At 39.1% G+C, this 12,655-nt stretch overlaps 1 long non-coding RNA gene across 1 annotated transcript; it reads left to right on the top strand.

Moving 5' to 3' along the window:
* Window positions 1–4,652: 4,652 nt before the first annotated feature.
* On the top strand, window positions 4,653–12,143 carry LOC129489391 (uncharacterized). The gene is made up of 3 exons (XR_008659965.2): window positions 4,653–4,744; window positions 11,046–11,188; window positions 11,727–12,143. It is a non-coding gene; the product is annotated as an uncharacterized lncRNA (long non-coding RNA).
* The last annotated feature ends 512 nt before the right edge of the window (window positions 12,144–12,655 follow it).

Raw genomic sequence — 12,655 nt, 5'->3', positions numbered from 1 at the left:
GAACTGAGCACGCAAGGGACCTATGCTGCGAGCTCCTTATGAGACTCTAACTAATGCCTGATGATCTAAGGTGGAACAGTTTCATCCCAAAACCATCCCCCCACCACCCACCACAAAACCATTCCCTGATGCCGAATGTTAGAGGGCTGATGCCTTAGATGATGAGTCTGGAGAGAACCTCTGAGCCTCAGGCCTCTGCCCAGCTGACATTCATGAGACAAGACAAGAGGAGGAGATCCTCAAGGGGCAGAGGTTGAGAACACACCACCCACAAACTATTCTTGGAAGACACTTGGAAATAGACTATAACAAGAGCCAGGGTACAGAAAATTAGGATGAGAGTCAGGAAAATGTCTCTGAAAACCTGACATGTATGCTGACACCTAAGCATAGGAATATGCTACTGACGTCAGAAATGTAAGAGAAACACATGGATAGACAAGAGTTGGAAGAAGCTTGGCATCTCTGAGGAAATGAAATATGGCATCTACAGCAGGGGGGCAAGAGACACAGTGACTTGAGGGCTGCAGTAAGGGGTTTAGGGAAACTGGGCTGTCACGTGAAGGTGGGGACTTAGGGGGCTGGAGGTTAGAAAAGGAGGCACTTGAAGGATTGTTTTGCCATCCAGATGAAAATCCATGTGACCTAGACCAAGGGGATGGCAGTGCGAATGGACAGAGATGAGGAACTCTAATAAATACAAAAAATAAATGGTTTGATTTAGAATTAAAAGCACTTGCTAATTGCTTGAATGTGGAGGGTAAGGTAATAAGAGGAATCAGACACCATACTTTATTTTACACTAAGACACAAACTTTTCCCAACTTTGACACCTCTGAAGTGGGGATGCAGCGGAAATCGCTGTCAGGAGGACTGGAGGCAGTCAGCAAGGGGCTGCTGTTGCCCGTGTATGCAAAGCACAGCCTGCAGAATGGTTTCACCCACCAAGAAGAGACATCCTGAGACAAGGGTGGGGCATCCGCTCATCTGCCCCACCACTGTTCTTGATGGTGGTATTGTCTGTACGAATAATGATCTGGAGTCTAAGAAATTCAGAAGCATAGAACTCAATGTGAAAAATATTTAGGAAAACTTTAGATTTATTTTACTTATGTTTTATTCATATGTATAAACACATGAAAAAAACTAATATATGATTTTAAAAAGCTGTCTCTTAAGAGATCCAAATAGACTTTAATAAGTATAAAGTGAAATTCTAACTGGTAAGATTTGTTTTAGTCACAGTTTGATAGGTAGCATTTTTCTTCCTTCTCACTAGTACATAAACAATATTATATTTTAACAGTGATGGTAACTTGGATTCAATGAAATAAGGTAAGTCTTAAGTCACATGGGTATATGATCAAGTCATTTACCAAAGTGTAAGAGAGATAAAAAGACACACACACAAACACACACACACACAGAGAGAGAGAGAGAGAGAGAGAGAGATTGATTTTACAGCACTGAAAGAGATACAAAGTATCCCTATTCATTTTATGAAGCTACCATTACTCTAACACGAAAACCTAAAATTGACAGAAAGGAAAATGAGACTGTAGTTCTTTTTTATTTATGTGATATATGCAAAGACTCTAAATAAAATATTTGCAAACCTAGGTCAATATAATATTAAAAAACATTACCCTGTGACTACGAAAAAATATAAGGACACTAGAACATTAGGAAATACATAAATATAATGAATCATATTCAAAGATTAAGACACTTAGGAAAGTATGATAAAATTAAAAATCTACTCCTGAAAAAACCTCTTGGGAAACCAGAAATTATAAGATGCTTCCTTAGACTAACTATAATGAAAAAGCACTATTATTTAAAATGCCCTTTGATGTTCCAGCCCATGTAATGACACCTGAAACAACAGGAACTAGAATGATCAGAACAAGGGGGACAAATGACCGCTTCACACACATGCACCAATTCTGCATCTTAACAAGGAAGAGGGGAGGGGACAAGGAAAGGAAAAAAAATAAGTATCTATTGAGGCTGACAATGTAAAATATGCTAATTTAAGCATTTTATATATACTTATGTCATTCAATCCTCCCAACAGTGCTACAAAATATATTAAAAATAAACTCAGAATATACAAAAAAGTTCAGTTATGCAACTGAAACCAGGAAAATAGGCCAAAATCCTTTCTTATGTATTGGCAATAAACAATTCAAAATATAATTGTTAAAATAATTAATTTACAATAAAAACTTAAAAATAAAATACCTTTGAATGACCCTAACAAAAAATAAATTAGTCATTAGGAACATTTTTTAAATATAGAACTCTACTGAGAGATTAAAAAAATATTTGAATAAAAATAGAAACATACTGTGATACTTAATGAAAGCGCAACATATTGGAAGGATAAGAATTACTTCAAAATTAATGTATATATTAATTTTCATACTAATCAAAACAGCAATATGATATTTACAGAACATGACAGAGGAATTATCAAGATGTGAAAAAAAAGCACACGTATAACAGCAAAAAATATTTTTAAATTAGAATGGGAGGAAAATGTTTCCATCTTATCCTGAGTATTTTTCACATTATAATAATTAAACACAAAGTCACTGGTAGATAAATACCATAAAATCAGTCGCTCAGAAAGAGAATTGAGGTAAATGCATTGATTTTTTTTTTTTAAATTAACAAATAACTGTGCATGACTACGAGCCGGATGCCGTACTGGTGATGAGTATACATCAGAACACACAACAGATATGGTTCCGCCCCATGAGTCTCTCATTCAGTTGAGGAAGATAGATAATAAACGAGAAAATAATGACATAATTTTTCATTTTTAATGCAAGTGTAACACCAAAGAAAATGACTGAGACAAGTCTCCATCAATTTAGAGATTTATTCTGCCAAGGTTGAAGACGTGCCTAGGAAAAAGGGACATGAGCCTCAGGAGGATCTGCGACCTGTACTTTTGATATGGCTTTAACACATGCTGTTATCTGGAGGTGGCCATGACACTTGGTACACCTAGTGACAAGGAGAATTGCCATATTGAGTGAACCCAGTTTCTAATGGCCTGCATTTGCATATCAAAGCTTGCGGGCTCCACCCTTCAAGCTGCCTTTTCTGTTAGAAAAGAGATGGTTCAGAGGTTGTTCTTTATTACAGGGAAATTTCTACCAAGAACCTTTACCCTTGCTATCTGTCTAAAAATTATTTCTTATATCGTATTACTTTTTTCAAAGAAGATTTTGAGGCTTCACTGTAAAGGAGAAAAAGTGGGCAGGAGAGGAAAGGAGGAAAGAAAAAACCAGGGAGGGTAGATAAAAGAGAGAAGCAGTCACATTCTTTTGAGGTTTTGAACAGCATTCACTAAATCCAAGCTTTACATGTGAAAGTGGGGGTAGAGACATTCATTTTGCACTCAGTGAAGCTGCATTTCTACATAAGATAAAGAAAACCCCAAGAAGAGGCCGTCAAATAGGCATTTGTCTCAGGTGAGCAGAGGACGGTTTCTAGTCCTGTCTTAGACCATGCCTGTGAAGATACACTGTTAATTGATATTGTCAGGGTGAAATTCAACGGAACTCTGTTTTAGGGTAGAGATCTTGGGGTCCACAAGGAATTTCCTTGGGAGCAAATTGGAAGGGAGACCCCTGGGGATCTCTGCGGTCCTCTGTCTTCGCAGCTATGTATTTAGGATCAAAGCGGGAGGCGGTTTTGCGTGACTCAGTTTCCAAGCTTAACATTTCCCTTGGCATAGTGAGTTTGGGGTCCTGAGTTTGTTTTTTGTTTTTTTTTTTTTTTCATACAAGCTATTAAGTAAAAGAACAGCGAACAGGAAGCAAATGTCATGGGTTGGAGAAAGAGCATGTTCTAGACTGGGTGGTCAAGGAGAGTCTCACTGAGAAGGTGACGTTTAAACAAAGGCTGGAAGGAAGGAAAAGGCAGCGATGTACAGACAGGAAGCAGGCATGCTGCAGGTGGAGGAACGGTATCCCAGCGGCTTTTTGGTGGGTACCATGTGGTGCATTTGAGAAAGGAAACAAAAACCGGTGCTGAGAACACATGTGGAAGACGGTGGACATGTCAGGAGGTGGTTGCTGTCAATGTTACCACAAACTTAGGGACTTAATGCAACACGCATTGATGATCTTACTGTTTTAAGTAGAAATCAGCTCTTCCTGGGCTAAAATCAAAGTGTCTTTGGGGCTGCATTCCTTTCTGGAAGCTTTAGGAAAAAATGTGCTTCCTTGCCTTTTTGAGCTCCTGGAGGCCAGCTGCATTCATTGGCTCCTGGCCCTTCCTGCATCCTTAGAGCCCACAAAGGTGGGGGTAGGGAGTGTCTTTCTCTTGTCACTTCACTCCAACACTCCTACCCTGTCTCCCATGTTTAACGACCCCTGTGATCACATTGGGAGCACTCCAGTAATCCAGGATGATTAAATGGATGATCCCAATTAAAGTTGTCTGCAACTTTCATTCCTTTTTCCACGTAAAGTAACACATATTCACAGACTCTAGGGATGAAGATGTGGACGTCGTGGTTGGGGTTGGGGGCTGCATTATTTTGCCTTTCACAATACTGAATGTCATTCTATCCATTCAAGGCAGATTTAAAGTTTCTTCTTTTTTTACTTCTTTATCTAGGATATCAAGGTATTACCATTTTTTCTTTTAAATGTTGATGTTTACACATTTCCTAAATTGTGGAGAAAGGTGATTTCCCAAATAAAGGCAGCAATCGGTTTGCAAGGTAAGAAAAAGGGATGAATTCAGGATAAACTAAAAAATGTCAGGGGCATGCCCTATTGACAAAGTTTCTTTGGAATACTGTCTTTTGGTTATCATTGGCTTTCTGTTTGGAGATTTGACTCGGCTTCACTACACCAGGAATTCTTCTAAAGGCAAAATGAAAGTGGGAGGGCTAGGGCTATGTTCTTCTGTCTGTCTGTCTACCTGTCTGTCTGTCTGTCTGTTTTTAAGCTGGACAAAACACATACACAAGCACTTGTATCTTCCCAACCTACTTCCTCTTTTTTGAAGTAGCTTCAATCCCAGACTATTGATTACCAAGCAAAAAACAGTAGGTGTCTGGCAGGAAGAATTCTGTGCCCACCAGTGGTTTACACAACTGGCAACAGTTGGCAGTTGGAAAGCAGCCAAGAAAAAGCGACATGAGTGCCACTAACCGACCCTGCTAGACAGTGGCACAGAGCAGCATTAGAGCCACCTCAAGACAGAACGCCCCTGTGTCCCAGCCCCAGCTAAAGCATGGCAGACAAGGAAGACGGCAACGGAACGAAACGTGCTTGAAGTGCTGCCCACAGGCCTGGTTTACGGAGCCACATGAGGACCCAGCGAAGCTCACACAAGACAAATCAATGTCTGGCAATGCAGTGCCCACAGACAGCACCAGGACAGCGTGCCCAGGCAGAAGCTCTGGCGGCAGTGCTGGCTTCATTTTTCTCAAATTCTGAACAAAGACACCCTCCAATTTTCAGCTCCAACTCCTGGACTCAATTCCTGGCCTAAAGAGGCAGGAATCATAAGGAATTTCATCCATTTTCAAATAGCTTGTTCATAATGTCCTAGGTACTGATTTATTAGGAGAGTTTGCTTTTCCTTTCTTATGCTTTTTGGTTACCTAGTCTGTTTAGCTCTGTCCCTCTTTCTTGCGGAACTAGCTAGAGAGAGGTCTTAAAAGCAGTAAGTGGTAATGACTGTAATAGATTGAGCCGCAACTACCTGCCTGGCTTTCATACGCATTGCATTTTATTCTCCCAATAATAATCTTCTTAAGCCAGACCAGGACAGTGGTGATGAATTAGAAGGAGTGCTGTGAAATCTCAGGCTTCATATCCCATCTCACCATGCTGCATTTGTATTTATTATGCCTGTAAATGGCCGGAGTATTCTTGCATTTTAAACACAGACTTACTCTTGAACTAAACCTCACCCCAAGCCATCTTTGCATTGAGATCTTCTCTACACGTGCTATCCTCTCTATGGAAGAGTGCCAAAGAATTTTATTAAATGGACCAACTCTGGCAGATACTACCAAACAGAAAGTGGCAAAGGATACCCTTAGCTTAATAAAACGTATTTTAAAGCATGGTTACTATTTACATCATAGATGATTTAAATAAAACTTTTATTAAGTGGATATATTTTTGAAAATTTAACTGGATATTTCAAATATTTCAACTGTAATAAATAAAATACAGAAAAATCTGTGACTAAAGTTGTTCCAAGCAAAATCCATGTTTTCCATTTCATAACTATCTTAAAAATGCCACATCAGGCCATGCACAGTGGCTCACGCCTGCCATCCCAGCACACTGGCAGGCCGAGGTGCGCAGATCACGATGTCAGGAGATCGAGACCATCCTGGCCAACATGGTGAAACCCCGTCTCTAAAAATACAAAAATTAGCTGGGCATGGTGGCACATGCTTGTAGTCCCAGCTACTCAGGAGGCTGAGGCAGGAGAATCACTTGAACATGAGAGGTGCAGGTTGCGGTGAGCCAAGATCATGCCACTGCACTCCAGCCTGGCAACAGAGCAAGACTCTGTCAAAAAAAAAAAAGTCACATCATTAAGATGCCTGACCTGGTTAGTGAATTACCAGATTGATGTTACCAAAAAAAAAAAAATAGTTAAACCTAACTGTGGATATTTTCTGTACACAGAAATGACATTTATCTGAATATTTTTCTTGAAGTAGTCATGTGCTTAAACATGAATGAATTCATGAGTTTGGATTCCTCCACCACAAGGTCACAAAGTACTTACTGCCTCAACCGTATCTGTGGGTATGAAAACCTTTTCTATTGCTGTATTTGATCCTCTGAAAGGTAATAAGTAGAGGTGAGTATAGCCTTTATATCACAAATCAAACATTTATTTTCAAGGAAGAAACATGACCAGATGGAAGTCTCAGGGAATTTAGGCAAAATTAATTAATAGACAGCAACAATTTTCAAATTCCTTTATAGCTATGCCCACCAGTGTTTTGGACATAGCTATCAAGGAATCAGTGGCTGACCACTGCTGAGATTTTGCCCTGGTCTAGACACTGAGGCAATTCCTTATCATAAGTTAACTCACGAAATTCTCACCACAACCCCAGGAGTGGGTTTTGTGGTCCTTGTTTTACCAATAGGTAAATCCCTGCTGGAAGACAGGAGGAAGATGGGGGTAGGGAGGAGTCACCTATCCATTGCAATCCAGTGTCAGAAGTGCCATCCAGGGACCACACCACTTCAGTAATCCTCCGAAAACCCTGGCGGACAGAAGAGCTGCCAGAAGACCAGAGATGGCAGATGGGTCCAGATGGGGAGAAGCAACACAATTCAGAAACTACAGGTCAGGAAGATGGGTGCTGACACTCAACAAAGTTTTAGGAGTGATTTTTAACAGAGTGTTATAAAGTTGAAAAGGTGTTTACTAGAAACCACAGGGATTTATTTGGTAAAATCATTTTTAAATGGTTTACTACATTGGAAAATATGGAGACTATCAAAGAAACTATGTAAATCGATTTCAGCAAGACATTTGGCCAAGTTCTTTATATTATTGGATCTTATGAGGAAATGTGGTTTGGAAAAATATGTGAGTAGATTTATACCTGGCTGAATAAATAAAGGTATGGAAAATTATTCTAATCAACCTATCGAGGAAGCTCCAGAGAGAAGTTGCTCGTAGGATAAAGATACAGGAATCTTATTAAGCATCTTTTAATATAAATCCTTGTTAAACTTGCAGCTGACACAGGCTAGGATAGATGGCAAATGCCTCAAATGACACAACCAAGATTCAAAACAACTTTATAGACATGAGTGATGGATTGAAACCAGTAACGTGACATTTAACAAGGATATGTGAAATCTTCTTATATATGATGGGAAGGACTTGAACACACATTAATTTCGGTTGGAAAAAAATCTATTTTGTTTTCGTTTACTGTAAGCTCAAAATGAATAAACAATATGTCACAATAATTTTAGTATCCTCTAAAAAACAATATCAAAAAAAGGTAGCAAAACTTTACTATGACAAATGCTATTTCCATTGCATCTGGCTTATTCCATTCTAATTTGAAACCCCTATTTTAAGAGCAATATCAATCAACAAGTAGATCTGCTCAGGAGATTGTGCTGATGAAAGTTCTGGAAACCCTCCCACAAGAAGGATGGTGGAAATGGGGATGAAACATGTTAGTTGCCTTCAAATATTAGAAGAATTGCCTTCCTCTCTCTTGTTGCTGAGCTCAATTTTATCGCCTTCATTTCTCAGCCTGATAACCTCCTCTAGGAAGCTTAACTTGGTCCCAGTCTCTTCCTACACAAATTCGAGATCAGGTAGGGACCCCTCCTTGGTGCTCTCGAAGCACAATGTCCTTTCCCTGGGAAGGCGCTTTTGAGACTGCATTCTGATTGCCTGAGATGCCTTCACACACGCTGGACCACATAAGCTCTGTGAAGACAGAGGTCCAGGTCTCCCTCTCTCATCTAGTGCAGTGAAATGCTTAAACCCATGAATATTCTATTTTTCAAGAGAAGACAAATTTAAGACCAAGCAGGAAAGTAGCACGAAAGAAAAAAAAATGCTCAAATTAAAGAATTTTCTCTGTTCTTTGCCTGCCCTCCTAGACTGAGACACCCTGCTTCCTCTGACCTTTTGGGCTCAGCTCTGTCAAGGCTCTGTACCTTCCTACATTAGGAATGAAAATGGGTTTGACTCTTGGGACCCCAGCTCCAGACAGACCTAGTGTGATACTGTTGTGTGCTGCACCCTGGACAATTTATAAATTAATGAGAGAATTTTTCTTTTATTCTTGAGGCAATTCCTTAGAGGAATATGTGTTCTGTCTGAATGATTGGCACTTCACATTCTGAATCTAAATGCTTCTCTAGGTATTGAAATTTAAAAGGATTAGTGAACCCATTTACAAAATGCTATATTTGGCATGTCAAAAATAAAAGAATGTTATTTGTTAAGAACTAATAGTTTCTTTCAAAAACGCACACTCCACTTTGTAAAAACCTTTAGGGCTAACCAAGAATACTAATGAAGTGTGTGGATCTGAGAACGATTTATTCAGAACTTTAGATAATCCTGTAAGGTTAGAATCCAACAGAAATTATTTACATGTGTAATCTCTTAACCTATATTTATGTAATAATGAGAATGCATTTTATTAGTAGTTTATGCTTCCCAAACACATGTGAGGCTAGGATGTACCTAAGTCTCTCATGTGAGGGTTCTCTTCCAAATTTAACTTGTAAAGTGATACATGTGTATATATGTTTATTTATTTTAATTATTTTATTTATTTATTTATTTATTTATTTATTTATTTAATTTTTTGAGACAGAGTCTCACTCACTCTGTCCCCCAGGCTGAAGTGCAGTGGTGTGATCTAGGCTCACTGCAACCTCCACCTCCTGGGTTCAAGCAATTCTTCTGCCTCATCCTCCCAAGTAGTTGGGATTACAGGCACCTACCACCGCACCGAGCTAATTTTTCATATTTTTAGTAGAGACAGGGTTTTGCCATGTTGACCAGCTGGTCTTGAACTCCTGACCTCAAGTGATCCACTCGCCTCAGCCTCCCAAAGTGCTGGTATTACAGGCGTGAACCACTGTGCCCTCTCCCCGCTCCCATGTATTTATATTAACATCAGTCAAAATTCCCCATCTCAAAAAAAAATTCTTAGTAAAAATATGCTTTGTCCATTTTCTTTCCATTTGCTTGAAATATAAAGTATTCATTTTGTACTGGACCCCCAAAGGCAACTGGGAGAAGCGCATCTGAGAGATTCCATTTGGGGTGATCCTGCAGGTCACACAACTATCAGTGCTATCATTTCTGTGTTCTGACTCAAATGTCCTCTTCATGGCAGCCAGCCAACTTCCCTACAAAGGTCACTCTTGGGCAGGGATTGGGAGGCATTAAAGAGCTTTAAAAAAGAGAAGATAATTAAAAAATATCCAGTTCATTTTATAAAAGCCTACTAAAGTCTAATAATAAAATGTCTAGATTATAAATTGTGGGATTATCTTTTACAGCAAACTGTATTCCAAACAATACAAGGAAAATAAACCGCTTTATCTGCATTTAATCTCTACACAATATAAACTTTTCAATTATCCTGAAAGTACACAGGAATTAATTTTTTTATCTGAAAAAAATGCATTCTCTGACTGAATTATGCTCATTAAATGCTGTGCTATGTTTAGTCTTTAAAAATTAGGTCAAAATTTATTTGCTAAGGATGTTAACCCATTAATGATGGAGACCCTATGGTATCCCAATATCTTATCACTGTCACAGAAAATGTGACATTTTAATTAACCGTAATGTTCTGAGAGTCAGGGTTCACTTGATAGTCATCTGCGTTTAATTCGAGTTCAAATTGTGTGAACCTCCCTGTAGTGCTTCTTGTTGGTATTATTAAAGGCGATCACATATTAAGGGAGTTTGGGGAGTTATTTCTAATGTCTCTTCTCAGTGTGAGAGCTTTTATTTCTCATACATTCAAAAGGCACTTAAAAGGTTAGAAAAGAAAGGCCCTACCAAAATGTTCAACTCATGCTGCTTGTCCAGGTCACTTACAGGCAGAATATGTAGACTTCTGCTGAAACTGTGCAACAGCCACGAAAAACAAGAGTTGGTTAGGAAAACACTTGCAAGGCTGCATTTCAAAGGACTCCCATATAGGCCTTCTTAATTCTGTAGCTCCTGCACCAATCCCCCAGCACACAGGATGATACAATGGGAAATATTTTTTCTAAGTGAATGGGTATTCTTTAGAATACTCATTGTGAAAGCTATACAGTTACCCAAATGAGGCTGCTATTGTTCCACATATATTTAAAAATTAGCTTAGAAGAATATCGTTATGGAACAGTACACAAACCACATAATAAAAACATCAGGTTCATTACTTTTATTTGCTCAGTTTTACAAATCCAGAACAATTCTGTTTGGCTTGATTGTTCTCATTATTCAGTACAGTTGGTTTTATTGTGATCCCTTTTGTGTCTTTCCAGACCTCAAATTCGCTCACTGATGGTGAATTTTTGCTGTCTCTAAAAATATTCAAAAAAGAGTGTCGACGATCTGAGGGTCATCCCAGAAACTCCACATCATGTCCTGAACTGAAACCTCTCCAGAGAAGCATGTCACCACCAAGGTGATTGTTTGTAAAGGGACATTGCTTAGTTTGATGTGCAATTATAGGAGATAATTAAGAAACTAATTTGCCCAAATCTATAAAGGTAAATAAGTTGCAATATTGGGTGAGATTGGATGGAACTTCTAAAATTTCTAATGTTACCTAATATAGTTTATACCATATCCCTAATGAGTTTGTTTTTCTATAGTACGGTGAGTAGATCCCAGCCACATGATGATACTTAATTATTTTGGAGACCAATGTCTAAGATATTTTACATTATTAGAAAGTGCAGTTTCAGAATTTTCTCTGGCTCAGTGCGCCAGTATTTCAGCTGTAACAAAAGTGGTGAGATAAAGCAAACCAACAAGGAACAGGTAGATTCCACAAGGGTAGAACAGAACTTCATCAAAACGTTTTCTCATAGATTAATAAATCAGATTGTACAGAATTGTCAAAATATCCTCTTTCACTTTTTCAAGCTGCCCTATCTGGGAAATTATTCATTATTATTATTATGGGTTCTTAAATTACCCACATCTTTATTTCTGATTAGAAGTGAAGAAAAACTAAACTGCAAATGAAAGCAGAATTAGGTTTCAGAAAAAGAAGTTGGAAGATGCAAGGAAAGAGAAGCCGTTTTTTCCATGTTGGAAAGAGGAGAGGAGCAACTGCTGTAAGTGGCATGACTGAGAGGCACGTGTGTGTGAATACACGCCTCCACCCGGGCCGCCGCTGTCTGGCTCCACATCCCGTGCCCTTGGATTTAGAGCCTTCGGGTCCCCCTGCTTGCTCCTGGCAAACACCCCACCCTGCAGTGCCATCTAGGTGGGAAATGTTCCCGCACAGCAACTCATTCTGCTTCCAGTCTCAGCTGCCGCTCCGCTAGCTCCTACCACAGTCTTGGCAGTCATGTCCTGAAACTATTTTTATATACCGGATCACTTTTCGCGAATTTGTTTTTGAGGAAAAGTGCATACCTGGTGCTGAAGTTTGATCTGGCCAATAAATCATACCATATCTGTGTGGGAATTTGGCTAGTAAACCCTGGAAGTGTACTAGCAATCCAGGAAAGTGCCTGAATAGGCTAGGGAGGTTGGTTGTGGGAGAAGCAATAAAGGAGAGATCAGGAGAAGGCACAGGGGTCCCCTCCCTGGGTCCTGGTGTGGATTATGCAAATGCGTCCACCTGCCGAAAATTCATCACACTTTACACAATTCACTTACCCCTTTTTTGTGTATCCAGGGTATATTTCTCCTTAAATATGTTCTATGGTATCAGCATTTTCGAATATTTGGTAATAATAAAAGATAGGAACTCTCCTCCAAGAGAAAACTGAAGAGTTCCATTATAAAATATTAAAGAAGATCTATGGAAATACAATTATATCATTGCTCTTGGCTGGGAATACTCACTATTGTAAAGATATCAAGTCACCCCAAATTCATTTGTACATTCAATACGGTTCCAGTAAATATTCCAAGC

Source organism: Symphalangus syndactylus, chromosome 1, assembly GCF_028878055.3.
Source record: "Symphalangus syndactylus isolate Jambi chromosome 1, NHGRI_mSymSyn1-v2.1_pri, whole genome shotgun sequence".
Taxonomy (NCBI): domain Eukaryota; kingdom Metazoa; phylum Chordata; class Mammalia; order Primates; family Hylobatidae; genus Symphalangus; species Symphalangus syndactylus.
The sequence above is the reverse complement of the archived record's forward strand: the minus strand, read 5'-3'. Positions and strand labels throughout refer to the sequence as shown.